The sequence below is a fragment of the Mauremys reevesii genome, linkage group 2 (genome assembly GCF_016161935.1).
Source record: "Mauremys reevesii isolate NIE-2019 linkage group 2, ASM1616193v1, whole genome shotgun sequence".
Classification (NCBI taxonomy): Eukaryota; Metazoa; Chordata; order Testudines; family Geoemydidae; genus Mauremys; species Mauremys reevesii.
The window spans coordinates 181,357,200-181,375,443 of NC_052624.1; the positions used below are offsets into that span (position 1 = coordinate 181,357,200).

An 18,244-nucleotide genomic window follows, 5' to 3' on the forward strand; every position below is an offset into this window, starting at 1 on the left:
CTGTGTGTCAGAGGTAAAAGTTTACTTGAGATTAAGTATCAGAGGGGTAGCCTTGTTAGTCTGGATCTGTAAAAGCAACAAAGAATCCTGTGGCACCTTATAGACTAACAGACGTTTTGCAGCATGAGCTTTTTTATTCACCCACGAAAGCTCATGCTGCAAAACGTCTGTTAGTCTATAAGGTGCCACAGGATTCTTTGTTGCTTTTACTTGAGATTAATTAGTAATCCTGGGGGAAAAAGGGGATAGAGAAGCAAACGCGAAGAGAGATGTCTGCCTAAAAAAAAGACAGGGATTTGCTGATTGGCGGGTTTGGAGCGCGCAAGATAATATTTTATTATAGGTAGTATGCTGTGTAAAAATTCTTATATAGACGTATAAATCACCTATTACAGGAGTCAACAACCTTTCAGAAGCGGTGTGCCGAGTCTTCATTTATTCACTCTAATTGAAGGTTTTGCATGCCAGTAATACATTTTAATGTTTTTAGAAGGTCTCTTTCTCTAAGTCTATAATATATAACTAAACTATTGTTGTATGTAAAGTAAATAAGGTTTTTAAAATGTTTAAGAAGCTTCATTTCAAACTAAATTAAAATGCAGAGCCCGCCAGACCAGTGGCCAGGACCCGGGCAGTGTGAGTGCCACTGAAAATCTGCTCGCATACCGCCTTTGGCATGCGTGCCATAGGTTGCCTACCCCTCGTTTAGAGTATTATATTGAGAGAACTGTTCTGAAAACATTGTCTGGTTGGCTTTGTCTCTCAGAGCTGCTGAGGATCCCAGTAGGTCTACAGACAAAGGCTCTGAAATATCTCCCACTCTGAGCATTAAAAAAAGCATTAGAAATTTGGTGTGTGAGAGTGGTGAGGGAGGCTGTAGTGCATATCTCTGTATTTACATACCAACTACCAAGATTTCTGGTGCTAGGGATACTGTTGTTTGTAGATAATAGTAGCATACTGTTCTTTTCCTCCTGTCTTCCTGCCTTCTCATTTTTCCAATCTGCTGTGCAAAGTAAGATGTTTGTGTTCCAGTCAGATTACTGTACTTTGAGTAACATGTTGAGGGATGGATTTACAGGATCTGGTGGCTGCAAGGGCACTCACAAGGTTTTTTTAGCTGGATGAATTGAGTTTTTGGTATTATGCAGTGGAATTAGTGTGAAAAGATTTGGTAGCTGGGAGGAGAGGCAGACTGGGTTGTGCTGCTTGTTACTGTTTGAATAGCTGAACATTTCTTCTTTGTACACTGAATAAGCTCCATTTTTCTCCACCTCCGGCCTTGCACCTTAACTCTTCCCTTTCCAATGAATTGACTGTCACCTCTCCTGACCTCAATAAATAGGCATGGAGACTGAGCAACTTTTGCCCTAGAGGGCTGAAGACCCGACATAACTAAAGCTTTTTGGTGGGATGTTGCTTCTCATACGGTATTTATTCTGAGTATAAATAGTAAACTTTAATTTCCAGTGCTCTCATTCTATAGCTTTCACAAGCATTAAATTCACTTAATACTCCAGTTGTGGGATGGGAATTAACCACTGCCAAGCTTCTTGTGGCTGTTGGGTATGGTATCTTAAGCTTGTATCTCTGGGTTTGCAGAAGATGGACATAGTAACAAATGGATAAAGTATGAAAGCAGTTTTGTGAAAGTCAATAAATAGCTGGAAGCTACAGTTTAATAAGTATTTGGATATATCTGGGTCAGATAGCTTCTATATATTTTAGCTGTCTTAAAAGTGATAGATGGAGTTTAAATTCAGAGTCCTGGGGCATTAGATATCAGGAGAAATAAGTGGAAGCAAAGCATTTTAAATCAATAAATTGCTTCTGGATATGACTTCATACAGGCAGAATTTACAGAAATAAAGATTGTGAAAAAGATATTGGAATAAAATACAGTTTTAAATTACACACTACAATAAAAAACTGTCCCTGACTCTTGTGAAAACAAGTGTACGGAAATTAGTGAGAAAGCAAATAATCTTCTAACTGATAGGCACAAAATAGTTGTATATGGAAAAAATTGTACATTTATGAAGAATAGCTGTACTTTGTGGTATAACATAAAATTCTTTTGTATCTTAATTATATTACCAAGGCATCTGAAATAAAAAAAAAAAGACTTGGGTTTATGTATTAGCAAATCTGAGATTGCTTTTGATTTGCACGGAATTTATACTACACTTCAGAATCTTCTTGATCCATTGTTTTGCCTTCAGGCTACCAGTCAGTTTCTGGCTTATCTATGCACAAGTTTAGCTTTTATACCAATTTAGTCTCAAATGCATTTTTGTGTGAATATTCTTGTACTGGTTTAATCCTGTCTTTGGTTGGTTTAACTGCGCAGTAAACTAAACCAGTTTTAAACTGATATGAGCATTCACACACACAATTGCTCCGGTTTAACTCAATAGGTATGCAAGTTTGTGTGTGGACCAGGCCTTAGGCACCCATCTGCTGTGGTTAGGCCCTCGAGCTTTTGCATGGAATGAATGATAATTGTTTATATCCCACCAGGTTAAATTTTCTTCTAAGTGAAATAAGAATGGGAAGATGATAACCAACGAAGGTCATGTTAACTGGGAAAGCAGAAGCGCTGATTTGTGCGTTACGCAGGAAGGGCTTAAAATGATCATCTAAGGTCACATTCTAGGAGGGTACTTGTTCATAATTTTTAATAACTCTTCTTAGTATTTACAACTTTGTGGAAGCATGAAAATGAAATGTATTTCCTTTCAAGCTATATTTTTCCTTCACACTGTACGTACACTGGTGATTGTAGGGTTTAAACAAATAAAACAAATAAAAGGAAGTTCTTCTTCACGCAGCACACAGTCAACTTATGGAACTCCTTACCTGAGGAGGTTGTGAATGCTAGGACTATAACAGCATTTAAAAGAGAACTGGATAAATTCATGGTGGTTAAGTCCATAAATGGCTATTAGCCAGGATGGGTGAGGAATGGTGTCCCTAGCCTCTGTTTGTCAGAGGATGGAGATGGCTGGCAGGAAAGAGATCACTTGATCATTGCCTGTTAGGTTCACTCCCTCTGGGGCACCTGGCATTGGCCACTGTCGGTAGACAGGTACTGGACTAGATAGACCTTTGGTCTGACCCGGTACAGCTGTTCTTATGTTCTTAGGGTTGCTCATGACTTGGCTACTGATTGTTTGGGTTTTTTGAGAAAAATGTGTGCATATAAAATTACATGGAGTCTGCAGACAAATTGGATTTATTTGTTTGAATGTTGGGCCTGCCAGCCTCAATAGTGTCAATTTAAAGAGTGTTTTTGACCAGCCTCTTCAGAATTCTGATGTGTAAAATATCACAGAAAAGCAGAATCATGAGCAGTTTTAATGGGATTTGGTTAATAAGAAAAGTTCTTCTTTTGTAACCTTATGCAAATCAAGCAGGTAAGTAGTTATCAAGAATCAGAGCCACTTGCTCTTCAGTGAGTATAGCATTGTTAAAGTGTAAAGAGGTTTCTAGGTTTATCGGCATCTATAGCACGTTAACAAGCACTCCATCAAGGCTGACGGCAGTTTAGCCTGATCTATTATAATGTCAATAGGTTTTGTAAGACACTTAGCTGCATTTTTCTGAGTCGCATTTGTGCATTAGTAGGGGCTTATTGAAGTTAATTTTTCACTTGTTCTGGAGAAAATGTTTGAAGTGTTTAACTTTGACTCACATTACTTCTGAGATGACCAGATGCCTGAAGGGCCCATTTACAATAGGGCTCTAAAATAGTATTATAAACTTCGGTAGCTATTGGATATCAGTGATATGGCCTGGGAATGACATTATCAAAAATACTATGTCCACATGGATCTAAGGAATGTCTTAGTGTTTAAGGAACAGGTTTGGGAGTTGGGAGACCAGGGTTAGAGCCTCAGCTTCTCTACAGTGACTTCTTCTATGACCTCTGGCAAGTCACTTCAGTGCCGTGCCACACTTTCTGCATTTGTAAGATAAGGTGAAGGGGTACTGAAGATAAAATACATTAATACTTGTAAAGTACTTTGAGATCCTTAGCCGGAAAATGTTATACAGGATTAAAATATTATTTTAGATGTTTGATTTCATTCTTACTCTAAACAGGTACACCTCTACCCTGATATAACGCTGTCCTCGGGAGCCAAAAAATCTTACCGCGTTATAGGTGATACTGTGTTATATCAAACTTGCTTTGATCCACCGGAGTGCACAGCGCCACCCCCCGTGGAGCACTGCTTTGCCGCGTTATATCCGAATTCGTGTTATATCGAGTCGCTTTATATCGGGGTAGAGGTGTAATATAAAGGAACTTATATTTGCTAATGTGAATGATTAAATCTTGTATTTATAATTTGCTTTGTGTGGAATAGAACCTGGAGAAAAAGAAAGCATGAAATCATATTGCATGTAATTTTCCTGGAAATATGAATGAGGTCAGATTAGGAGAAAAAGATGGTGGTACATTTCCAAAATGATGTGCAGCACACAATAGATTGTGCAGATTTTCCCAATTAATTGTGTGGCTGCTGGCTTTGCCTGGCTCCTTGAACTTGGCTTCCATTTTGGTGTAGCTAGAACATGCTCAAAGTTGGCTCCTCAATGGGTGGTAAGAAAATAAATGCCCCCCAAATATCACCCACTTGTGATACCAAAATGAGACATCACTCACAGTAAATTGAATTAATCTGCGACGTTCCCTCTTCTTTTGAGAGATGAAGTGTTAACAATATTCACATTTAAATTATCTTTACTGGTCATCTGAATTAATCTGTCGCTGAGATGAATGGGGCAGTTCACTCTCTCAGACCTGTTGTTCCAGTCTCTCTGCAGACTCATCTTTGCATTTGTTACACTTGATTCACATTTTTTAGGTTTTATTCAGTCTTGATAGCTAGAGACTTACTTTTATTAATGAAAACTGAGATTGTAGCGAACAAGTCAATAGCTTCAGAGAATGGCATATGGGTGCCCATTGGCTGTTTCTGAGCTCTGAGTATGAGATATTGGCACTTTTCTGGTGGCATCATTACTCTCAACAAGTCTTCATTTTGGGGGGGAACCCAAAATAACCACAAAACAAAAGTTGTCCAGCCCTTATGATGGAAGAAAACTTTCTGAAGATAAATTGATGGAATATCAGAAATAATAGGTCTAAAATATGTGAACTGGTCCATTCATCTCACTGGGGTATTAACTCCAAAGTCTGATGCATCAGTCATTGACATTGTTAATTTCACTGCTGCTGATTTTTAGCAGAAACATCCAGGTGTTGTGGGTGAAGTTTGGGTAGAGTACCAACATTTTCCCCCACACCCTTCCCCCTAATGGTTGGTATGGTGATCCAGTGTGGCACAGTGAAAATTGCTATGCTGACAAATCCAGAGGAGAAGGGAGGGAAAGCTAGATGGACAAGCTAATGATAGTGTCATATACCCAGACTAATGAGTAGTTATGTCACCTCTGCCCTCCAACCTGAGGTGCCTTTTATAATGCTTTGCTGCAAAAGCTTCTAGCTTGAGTTGCTCACAAACAGCCTCTAGCATGCAAGTCACTCCCAGTTATATCCGTCTGTGTACTGCGGCCTGCAAGCCACACCTTGGCTCTTACCAGCCTGAGTTACTCTGCAGAGTGACCCGAACATGCACCCAGTCCCACATTGTTTTGCCAGAAATGTATGTCCTGTACTGTTCAGCCCTCTCCCAGATAATACACATTTATATAGGTCCGTTATTTCATCAGTGGAAATAATATTCACACATTTTTAATCCCAAATGGAGTTTCCCAAATACTTCAGTTTAAACACTTTGATAAAACAATAAAACAAGTTTATTTAACTACAAAGGAGATTTTAAGTGAATATAGGTAATGAAGCATAAAAGTCAGAAATGGTTACAAGAAAAATTAAAATGCAACTAATGCCCAACGTAACAAACTATGCTAAATTCAAAGCATAGGTTTTATCACCACATGCTCTCAACACTCTTGTTGGCCAGAGTTCGGTTTAATGGCTGCTTCCTTTGTCTCTTCTTGTCTGTGCTGTGAATCAGTGGACAGAGAGGGGAAGAGAGGTGTCTTGGAGTATCTGCCCTTTCTTTTTATAGCGCTGTCCCTCCTTTGAGAAGCATTTCCAGCTGGGAGTAAAGGCAACAGGCAGTTTGTGTGGAAGGGAATTCACACAGTTTCTTTGCTAATATGTAGATTATTCACCCATGCCCCCTTTCCTGCCAAAGAATGGCCAATTAGCAGATAATGGTTCATTGACCTGGTTTAAAACTGGCTGAGGCATCAGTCTGCCTTTTGTCTCCTAGAAACTGGTTTGGCCACTCCCCAGACTTGGACCATGTGTTAGTGATACCATGCAGCGGAATCTTATAACTGTACATACAATGTTACCACACATATTTTACCAGGATAATAATTACCAGCAAATTGAGTTTTCAAATGATACCTCACAAGGCACACTTTGTACAAAGATTATTACAGTAGTGGACATGGGTGTATTCTGTCACAGAAGACATATGAGATGTGTGAGAAATCTTGAGGCACATTCCTTTTTCAGATAGGAGACTTGAAAGCTATGGTTAGAGCCCTGCAAATCCATGGACCATTTTTGCAGACAGCCACTTGGCTGCAGATAAAAATTTTGTAGCTGCGCAGGGCTCTGATGGTAAGAGCCAGGCGGGCAGCTGTGAGGAACCACGGTGTAGACTCGCCACCTGCCCTGGGGGGGGGGGGGGTCAGGGTCATGGGCTGAGGCTGCTTGGGCGGATGGAGGGTCTGCCGCGGCTCCCCTCTTATCATGGCTGGGCTGCGGCTCCGAGGTGCCTCCCCTCCCCAGCCAGAGCTGGGTTGGCGGGAGCCTGCGTCTCTCCACCTGCCCTGGGCGGGAGGCCTGGGGGACAGGAACATGGGTCAGGGCTGCTCAGGTCACCCACCCACATCAGGTGGAGGGTCCGCCACGGCTCCCCACAGCTGCCAGTGCGGCTCTTCCCGACCAAGCTCCAGCTGGGAGGAGGGGAGGTGCCTTGGAGCCTCAGTCCAGCCATGGTAAGTAGAGCCCTGCAAATGCGCTGATATCTGCAGACAGTTTTTGTGGACTGGATGACGATACACATTTTTGTATCAGTGAAGGGCTCTACCTATGGTTGATGCAGTATTAGTTCATTATAAAAGATCTTGGTTTATGAGCAAGTAAGGGATTCTTGTGCCATGGGTGGTTGGGATCAGGTCAGGTAATATGCTTTGATTTTTTTTAAGCTATAAGGAGAGGAAAAAGTTATATAGCTAGGGGAGAGGGAGATGAGCTTTGACTTGAAATGGGTAGTAGACGATATTTGGATACCAAAAGTAAGCAAGAATAAAGGTGAATGTTTACCCTACTTTCTCCTGACTGTAGCAATTTTTTTCCAACGGCTGCTGGTGACTCAAGTGATTCTTTCAATTGATTTCTTGTGCTGATTGATTGATTTAGTTATTTAGTGGCTTCAGAACCCGACCATGCCCCTTATCTTGGTGGTAAGCCTTAAAAATTAAACATCAGAACTTCAAAAGTCTCCTGCAGATAACTTGGTCTGAAAAGTCTGTATATTTAATAGTGGTGAGTGGTAGGGTACGTTTAGCTATCCACTGCAGTTTTACATGTTAAAAGCTGTTTCCAGCAGCTGCCTGTTAAACTTATTCAATTCTGTTTCTAGGTTGAATTCTGTCACCGTTCGTTTAGATGATAATGCCTCAGTCCAATAAGTCCAATTTTTTTCTCTTATTTATGTTTTGACCAGTATTTTACTTTGAAGGAATTGTTTTAAGAAACTTACAAACATAAATGTAGAAAATGGCAATGTTTTTCAAATATTTCATTTGATGTTAGTTTTTTTATGAGGCTCATTGTCCCTAGGCACATTTCTGTGGTGGTGAAGGATAGTTGTGCCATCAATTTGGGGAAATAAGTGAGCTTGTTATACTAGAAGAGTGGGGCAAAATTCAAACAGGCCTTCTACACATGACATAGGGTACTGTGGTTAGAGAAGGCTGTTGGCACTTCAATCAAAATGAAACAGTTGGAAGCTGACAGCAGTGTTTGAAGATTTCAAGAAACTGCAGCCTGGGAGTTCATGATTACTTTTATTTTTAATTTTTAAAGCTGCAGTGGGAGCACAGTACAAAGTGAGAGAGCTGTTTCCCCTCAAGTATATTTTGGTTATTTTCTACATAAAAAGTTGGTGGTTGCTGTATACCAGTGGTCCCCAACCTTTTCGTCTGGTGGGTGCCAGACGAAGGACCGTGGTGGCGTTTGAGCATCCGCCGAATTTCTGCGGCATTTTGGCGGCGACGCCTCTCGATGATGTCGCTTGTCAGCAGCAAGCGGCGTCATCGAGAGGCGTCGCCGCTGAAATTCGGCAGCTTTTCGGCGGATGCTCGACCACTGGCCCGGACGCGGGCGCATTTAGATGCCCCCACGGGCGCTGCATTGGGGACCCCTGCTGTATACTGTGTGGAATTCAATCAATCTGAAACCCAACAAATGTCACCCGTGAAGAAATTCCTGTGCTGAACAAAACACTATTCAGAACTTCATTTATTTAAGAAAAGTTGCTACTCTCTCCCTCTCTAGAACTATCTGTTTGGTTTTTCAAAATCATACTCTGTTCTTTCTTCTCTGTCAACTGAAACTTTCACTCTGGAGAAGAGAGGACAAGGTTTGATGCTGCCACACAAGGTTGAACTTTATGCCCTTTAGATGCCTCTGTCCTCTTATGTAATGATGTGTGATGGAAAGAATTCTTTCCTGATATCTGCAGAGATCAGTTTGTATCCAAAAGCATGAGCGATAATATAATTAACTAATATTTACTTTAAATAATCCTGGTTTAAGCAAGGGTCACTGTGACCAAGGACCTTTGAAAGTTAATAGGCGTAAAAGGTGTGAAAGCTTTGGGTACTTTTTGAGGGACTGGCTAGCTTAGTTAATTGGCAATATGAGAAAAAACCTAGATCATCGGTTCTTCAATTGATTGTCTATTTGCATTCTGCTCTCTTGGTGCTCATGTGTCCTGTACATGCAAGATTGAATTTTTGTGTCTATCAGTGTCCGTTGGGGCAATGCCTGTACTCTAAGTGCCCTCACTCCTGCCCCTTCCCCTTCACAACCAAATGCATAAATGGTGGAGGGGATACAACTGCCTGTCAGTTCCATCTTAATGGCTTGGCAGCAAGAAGGAACCTCTGCAGTGTCTGCATACTGCATACACTATAATTCGTTTTAGTTTTGTATATATTAGTTTGATAGTATAATTAGTGAAAGTGTAGTTAATGTAATTTTTCTTTTTGTGCCCTGTGGCCAAAAAAAAAAAAAGTAAGTTTCAGTTAAACTAGACCCTACCTCCCTTGAACAGAGGTACTAGAATGAAGGCAGAAGTTAAATCACTGGAATTTAAAATTTGTCACTTGTGTGATGCTTTGGAGCCCATCAACGATGGATATCCTTTGTGCCTGCTGTGTCTTGGAGAAGGACATGTCCCAGGACAGTTGTTTTGCTTGTTCATTTGGAGAAAGAGCAGCCCAGGAAGTGAGACTAAAACTCTTTGTTATAGAAGTTGATACAGTCTTCCTCAAACTCCAAGAGCTACACCAAAGACTTAGCATTGTGTCAGTTGTTCTCGAGCAGTGTCCAAGTGAGCTGATACTGCTTCGAGCTCCCAGGTCACATCCTCTCATAAGCTCCATTTGTCCACCACTATATTGATGTCTATGCCTGATGGTCAGAAAGGAGCACTGTTCCAAATGTGAGCCCAGGTGCAGGTCTCTATCCCCATCACCTAGTAAGAGACTGAAGAGTTATCAGTCACATGACTTGTCTCAGGCCCATACATCAAAGTGCCACAAGGCTGAGAGAGTACATTCTGATGCCCCTGTGCTTGACTTCCAAGGCAGCATGTGGTACTTTCTAAATTTAGAGGACTGCACACCTTCCATGCTGATCCCAACACAGAGTCCCTCAGTTAGTGTAGTGGTACCTTCCACATTGGTACCAACTACCTCTGTGGTATCCATTGCCTCGATACCAACTGTCTTAGTACCAAAAACTTTTATGCTCCCAAGTGACTTATATGTGGGCCCAGTTCAAAGTCACTTCTGCTTGAACAACTCAGAGAGGTGATTGGAAAACCCCAAACTGTCAAATATCTGGGAGCTCAGTCTAGAGAGAGGTCCTCTATATCGACTGAACGTAAATACACACTGGGTATACTGGGCATGACATTCCTCCCCCTCCCACCCTCCAGATTATTCAGGATCACCTCCAGAATGTTGGTGGTGTTTGTTGGGATAGCCTACATCTCCACAGGGCAGGGGGCCTGTCACCTGAGCCCTGCCACCCAGGGATGAAGCCAAAGCCTGAGGCCCTCCCCCTACCACTGCTGGGGGGGGTGGGGAGATCAGATGTTGGAAACAGAACTGTGGACTAAGCAATGGGTGACAGCTGTCAAGGGGGAGCAATGAGCTCGAAGTGGGACCAAGAGTGGGTGGGGAGATCCATAAATGGGGGACAGAGCGGGCTGGAGCATAACACAGCAAAGCAGGGTAATTTGAAGAGCCTCAACGGGGCAAGAAAATTAGAAATGAGCAGGATAACTGCAGAAACTTCGGAGAATCATGGGGAAAGTAGGAGGAAGAGAAGGGGAGACTTGGGTACCCCTGGGAAAGAGAGGCAATTGCCACAGGAGAGTCTCCTCCTGAAATGTGGAAACTTAAAAATATGCCTCTTTTCCAGCAGGCCCTAGTTATGCAGTTTTGTATAAAGAGTTATAGATATGTTATGCAGATTTGACTTCAGGATTTTTGAGTGCACGGTGTAGGCAAATCTGGGGGTGAGTCCTCTGCAGAGAGGAGATGGGAACTGAAGAGGTGAAGCAGAGCTGTTTCTTCTCAGTGACAGGCCTATGCTGGTCCTTGCTTCTAGATTCTTTATAGTTATATTCATGTTTCATTTTGGTGGTCTTTTTTTAAAATACCCTTTTATATTGTGCCTGTTAGGACCAAGCAATTGATTTGGTATCTGCAGCTTTATTTTCACGACACTGTGTTACTGCAGGCTACTTAAGATAGTTGTGATGATTTATAGTTTGTAAAGGAACAATAATATAAACAAATGTTAGAAAAAAATTGTAATTATTTTTGTGCTGTTTGTTGGTATATTGATGATTCAGATTTTTACCATGTTACCCTTTTTGTATTGCATAATCCTGTCAATTTATTATTTTCCAGAATGTCCCAATTAAGTTAGATGTATTCAGAGGTTTCCATGACCTTTAGTATTCTTTGTACTCTGTTGTTTTGCAAAGTGTGTGATAGATTTTGTGGTTTACTTCCAATGTAGCTTTTCTTTCATGGAAAAGATGTCACAATGCAACAACAACAACAACAAAAAATCAGTGGTTTTGAGTTATGCTTTTGAGCTTAAAAATAATGCTCATTTGACATTGTTGGTGGGTTATTGGTTACTGTTAGAACATAAAGAAGGTTGGTTTTAGGTAGCTGATTACCTACATCTGGTCAGTAGTGAAATATTGATGAGCTGAATTTATTAAAAAAAAAACCATTAAAATGTGGAAAGGTTTGACTTCCTCCTCCCCTCAGCTTAGAGACTGTAATTTTTAAAGCAGCACATTGTTGGAGACATGACAAGTCAAGTAACTTTGCTCAACCCTCCAAAAAAATCCATGATAGATCAACATCAGACTTGAGTGTCTTGTAACGAATCAGCAAGAAAGCATGGAATGAAAAGCCAAAGAAAGTTCCAGTTCTTTCAGTGATTATCCATATGTATTTCACTCTGGATGCACATGTGCACTTTGTACTCAAGATTGGAATTTTTGGGTCAGCAACTGGGGCTGTGCCTTGAGTATCCTCACCCCTCCTGTACAGTGCATTAAGGGAAGAGCAGGGCCAACCATCCATTGCTGGGAGATGGAACTGTGAGCAGTGTCTCTATCTCTTGTCCACTTCTGATCCTAAAACTAATTTTTTTGTACATGGTTATCCCTTTAATGTAGTTTTAGTTGTAGTTAGTTAATGTAGTGTAGGTTTTTACATTAAGTTTCAGTTTAGGTAAATTATCTGTTGTTTTTTTTCAGCCCTTGTGTCTAAACAAAAATCTCTAGGGTATAAGTATCACCCCTCATATGAGATGGCTCTGTCTCAATGATACTCATATAAGATGTCTGTTTTGCATTGCTGAGGAATGTTCAATTTGCTGTTTGTTTTCTAAACAAATTTAAAAAGCGAGAAGTTCATTTGAAACTTTTTCTGGAGGAAACTGAGACCTGCTTCTGATATCTGTATAAAGAAGAGCCTCCCAGATCTGAGCAGTCCTCCTTCAGAAATGCCTCAGTAAACACTAGCTTAGTGGTCAGTTCTGGGCTCCTGCTTCCACAAAGTATTCCTCAGCTGTTCCTGCTCCCAAGTCCTCATTGGCTGCCAGGGTAGGACACAGCACTGCTCTTTGAAAGAGTATAAACGTAGATCACTGTCTGAGGGACTTACCAACAAAAAGAGGTAAAGATCAACTCTTTCTACCTCAACCAAGGATAGCACAAGGCCTGAGTTAGGTTTCTGGTGACAGAAAGACCCTCTTTTCATTCTGCGGTACTGGCTCAGGGTCAGCCTCACACCGCCTCCAATGTGAAGACTATAGGACTACATCCAGGGCTCTTAGTACCAGTGCCAGTGTTTTCTGTACTGGTACCAACTTTTCTATACCAACATTGTCTTCAAAATCTACTTCAGTGCCAATTGTTTCTAACTTGATTAAAATGTCATTGCCCAGATCAACAATGTGATCTAGGCTACTGGCAAATCTAGCAGTATCCTCCTTCCCAGAGTCGCTGCTTTATTTTCTGTTGTGTAGATACTCTGTTGACACTGACCACCGATATCTTCATGGTACCGGGTATGTCTGAACTAAAGGCAAGGGATCTTCCTATATACTGCCTGAGACTGCAGCAAAGTCTTCTTGTCCTCTGGAAGAGGAATATTTCTTCTAATCTTTTGCTCTAGATAATAATGGGGAGGGATCACCAATATGTATCCTGAAATCCCATTCATACGTCCACTTTGCCTCAGATAGGGATCCTAGGGTTTCAAAGCTAACACAGTATGCACAGGGAATATAAGGAAGGACCTCCTATCTGGTATCCCTCACCGGGACCGTATCACTTATGGTTCACACTATTGGGGATGCTGGGTACTGTGGGGTGCACAACATGCCACAAAACTCACCTCCTTTGTCCTGTCAAGTGTCAGATCACCCTCCCAAGTAAGATTCCTAAGAATTCGCCACACTTAGCTGCCAAAAATTTCTTCTTCATCACCTGAAGCAGCAGTGATCCCATGTACACCATCTCATCCTAGCTATTATAAGGCCTTTAAGACTTTCCTCTGAGGATGGCAGAAATGGCAGTGGAGGTAGTGTAAGAAAAATCACACAATCTGAGACCGGTAGACCACATTGCCTCTTACACATTCATAACTTAACATGACAAACTTCCCCTTTGTTGTGTGCAAAAGTGGTTGAAGTCCATCTACTGCCCAAGAAAGCACCACATAGACATGACAGCCTAAATTCTTCTAGAATTCCTATTGTCATTAAATTTGTGGAAGAATCCCAATCAGGTGTGCTAGGGTTCTCCATTTTCTCTACCTCTGCCCATGAAAACATTAGAACAGATGTGTCTAGCCTCAGATGGGGAACATGTTTGGACCAACAACATAATCAGGGTTTATCCACCTTCATATCAGTGTCCTAGAATGCAGGTGATTCATTTGGCTTGTGTAACCATTTTTTGCCCTGTGATTGAAGGCAAAACAGTTTAGATAATACAGACAACACCAGTGTGATGTTTTATATGAACAGGCAAGGAAGATCCTGGTCTTCCCTTTCTGCAAGGAAGCTGTCCAACTGGGGAATTGGTCCATTCATCACCAAAACTCAGTCCTACACATCTGGGTTTGCAAAACACTGTAGCAGATAACTTGTGTAACTATAGTTATCATTCCAAATGTATTTCACAACTGGGGTCACCCATACATAGACTTGCTTGCCATTGAGAAGAAGAAAAAGTGTCTTTCCATTTGCTCCACAGAATGTTGGAGCCCTGGTTCTCAGACAGACACATTTCTCATCCCTTGGTCTCCTGTGTGGCTGTATGCTTACACTCTGAAACTTCAAAACTCAAGAGTTTTGAGGGGGATCAGATAAGAGTCTGCAGAAATTATTTGTTTAGCACTAGCTGGGCCTAGGCATTACTGGTATCCGGAGCTCCATGAAACTCTTGATTCAACCTCCAATAACATTACCTCTGAGTCCCAACATAGTTTCCTAGCACAAAAGGAAAAGTCTCCATCCAGACTCAGTCTCTTGCTATCTCAGAGCCTGGATGCTGGTTGGTTAACATAGAACTTGTTCAATAGATATGCAGAACATTCTGATACAAAGTAGAAAGGATTGTACCGGAACAGCTGGTGCAGCTAAGTGGAAAAGATTTTCTGTTTAGGCAAAACAATGTAACCTCTCTCCCACAGAGTTTGTAACCTTTCCCTCATAGAGGCTCCTATTTTGGAGTATCTTGTCATTAAAAGACACAGTGCTTTCTATAAGCTCTATTAGAGTTCACCCAGGCAGCTCTATCAGCACACCATCCACCCATATAGAGTCACTCTGTATCAGGGGTTCTCAGACTTTTGTACTGGTGACCCCTTTCACAAAGCAAGCCTCTGAGGGCGACTCCCCTTATATAATAAAAACACCTTTTTATATATTTAACACCATTATAAATGCCGGAGGTGAAGCAGGGTTTGGGGTGGAGGCTGACAGCTCGTGACCCCCCATGTAATAACCTCGTGACCCCCCTGAGGAGTTCCGACCCCCAGTTTGAGAACCCTTGCACTATATTTTCACACCCTAAAGTGTCTAAATTCCTTGAAGGCCTAATGTATGCTTCCACTGTTACGGGAACACCCTCTGTCCTGAGATCCAGTGTCATCCTAGTTGTATTGATGGCCCTTCCCCTGTGAGCCTACAGGCTAATTGCCAGCTAGGAAGATATTATTTATAAATATAATTTCTGAAAGTTTATTTTTTCAAGTAAGTTTTAAGAGCTGTTTAGTAACTTGACGCAGGGTGTGCACATAATGAATTTTTGCAATATGTATGTGCAATACGATGGAGGGATAAGGGGAAAATACAAGGACAAAAGTATCTCTAAACTAGGTTGTTGTTTTGATGAGAAATGGCCTCCACCATTTGATTAGTATGTAAATATAACTTAGCCATATTGCTAAGAGCGTTAACAAGAAATAAGTGAGGGTAAGAAAAGATAGATAAAATAGCAATAGCAATACATAGCATTGTAGGGAGAGGAGAGGCCAAAAACTTTACCTTCCTAAATCTGTTTTTAGGCACCTAAATTAGTGGGCTGCCTCTTCACAGGAGGAGTTACCCAGTGATTCTGTACTGGTAGAATCTGAGACCTACTTAAGAACTATGCTGAATATTTTTTAAAATATACAAATCAAACTAACTGTTCACATTTCCAAAATACAAACTGCAGTATTTCACTGTACAGTTCGTTGTAAAGCCCCCGCCCAACTAGGAGGTTATAACAGTCCCAGAGTCCAAATGTTTGTTTTAGGTACTTATATGTGCCTCATGATTCTGAATGTATTTATCCTGGGGTAGGGGTTATTATCCCCCATTTTATAGATGTGGAACTGAGAGACTAAATCACTTGCTCAGTCATACAGGAATTCTGTGTTGGGGCAGGGACTTGAACCTTGATCTTCCAAGTCCTAGTCAAGTACTCTAACCCCAGAGTACCCTTCTTCTGAATGAAGAGGTCTCAGTTTTTTTGCCATGAAATACAGTTATATAATAGTTCTCTTCTGACTCTGTGTGACAGTTGTCTCCCAAGTGCATTTTATCCCATTGGTATGATATTTATTCTGTCAGCCTAATGTTATATAATACCCAATCATTCTCAAGTTCAGAGAAAATTGTTATGCAGCTGGAGATGAGTTATATTCATAGTTTGTACTATTAGAAATAAGCACATTTAAAATATTTTGAAACAGACTGTGGCAACATTTTATTGCATAAAAACCTTGAATTAATTTTTTAACACACTCATTTGGGCAAAGCATTTTTAAATAACAAACCACTGTTTATTGGACATTGTAGCTGATGACCTGAAAATGTGCTTGAAGTTTGTTGCGACTTCTAAATACAATAATATAAATTGCTGTGGAATAGTATTCAAAAGCTATTTTGTTTTTTTCAGATGCTCTCTTCAGTTGATAAGAATCAGGAGTTTTTGTTCATCTTTTCCTTGCTTTCAAAAGCCAGTCCTCCTTTTCCTCTTCCTTTTTTTGTTTGTTGGTTTTGTTTGTTCAAGTTATTGGCCTTAATACAATTGCAAATGTACTGATATTTACATTTAAGGCAAGGATAGCATGCTCATTAGCACTGAACTCTTGCTAACAGAACAAGTCTAAATGTAAATATTATGTAAACCAGAAGCTCTCTGAGTTTGAAGAAAGATCCTTTAGGTTGTCCCAATATGTTTTTTACTTCAGTAATAGACTGAATTTGAGCTTAGTGCTATTTGCAGTCTGTTAATTGACAGGGTAAATACTTGCTGCTGGGGCATTTGATTAAGCTTTCACAGATTTAAAAGAAACAAACAAAAAAAACGCCAACCATTGTTACAGTCCCTTTAGATATGACCTCGAATGGGTTATCCTGGGGATTTGTTTGATTCCTTGGAATACATTGTATTTGAACCTGAAAAGGCTTTTAACATCCCAGAACAAGTTAACTACGGAGTCTCTATTAATAACACTAATTAAAACAAAAACCTCTCCTGACTATTTTCACTCATTTTTACACAAATAAAAAACAGTTCCTGTTTTACATATCATTTGCATTTTGGCCCCTTCCTGAGGTTGGATGAGTGACAGTTAACTGAAAAATGGAATAATTCTGTTTATTGGCAAAGGCAAGATTGCAGATACCTACATATTTTTAGAGTTTGAGATTGTATTAAGTGTAGCTAGGGGAAGGAAGCTTTTTATATATGGACAGGTAAATACAGATATACATATATAGACACACATTTTAAAATCATTGCAGGCTTTTTATTATTATTATTATTATTATTTTGCTTTTGTGAGCTGTCACTTAAATTAAAAACTACACTTTGACTAAAACAATTTTGCTCCATTTATTACTTGTATCACTTTAAATCCTATTACAATACTTCATTTTGGCTCAAGATTTGCTGAAAGCTAGTACCAAAGTGTGACACAAGTTTTCAGTGCCTAACTAATACAACGCTAAGCAGTCCTGATTAGTGCCAGAGCACTGGGAATGTGAAATGGCTTGTCTGTTACTCCCTAGGGCTTGCTCAAGGAGTTTCTTTTAAAAAATGAAATGTTACTCTCCTAGGAGAGTGACCTCATATCATTTGGATTCTGTGGTATTTGCCAATCAGTTGAAAACCAGGTGGAGAGAAAACATTCACTGGGTCGTACTTGGAAACCAATTTCCTAGAAATACACAGTATTTTTTATTTCCTGCATTTGTTTTGGAAGGCTAAATTTTGTATTAGATGACAAGCTAATTCTCCTTAATTAAAAATCATTTAAAACCTTTATTTTAATTGCAGAGGAAAAATGCTGTGTTCATGCCACATGGTAGAGTGCCACTGAGGGTAACTTCATGATCCAACACAATTAGTGTATTTAGCTATCACAAGGCTGTAAAGAAATTTACCAAGGAATTTAGCTCTGGGCTGAAAACTATAGGCATAACTAAGGGTATGCTCTTAAACCTTTAGTCTAAAATTTGCTGGATGTTAATGATAAAATAATTAAAATGTAGCCAATTCTAATACACAGTGGAGTTTTTCTGAATTTTCTTTCTACAGTAAATATTTATGCTTGCTTAAGCCTAGGTTCTTTTCCTTATAGAAATGTTACACAATAAAATTGAGATGACAACTCTTGCCTCCATGCTAGTGATGCCAGTCTCCATGAACCACTTGTTCACATTTTCAAACAAGCACCTTCCTGATTTCTCTTGTGTTGCCCTCATGCCTGGGAAGTGCTTCTAATAAACATCTGTAAAACCACGTCATTGTTTGCCTTCAGCTCCTTCCTTTTAAACTCTCCTGTGCTGTGAGTCCTACCAAAA

At 40.4% G+C, this 18,244-nt stretch overlaps 1 protein-coding gene across 7 annotated transcripts in view; it reads left to right on the forward strand.

Moving 5' to 3' along the window:
- CDKAL1 (CDK5 regulatory subunit associated protein 1 like 1) overlaps window positions 1-18,244 on the forward strand; it is a 653,139-nt gene that overhangs the window by 102,607 nt on the left and 532,288 nt on the right. The window lies entirely within an intron of this gene.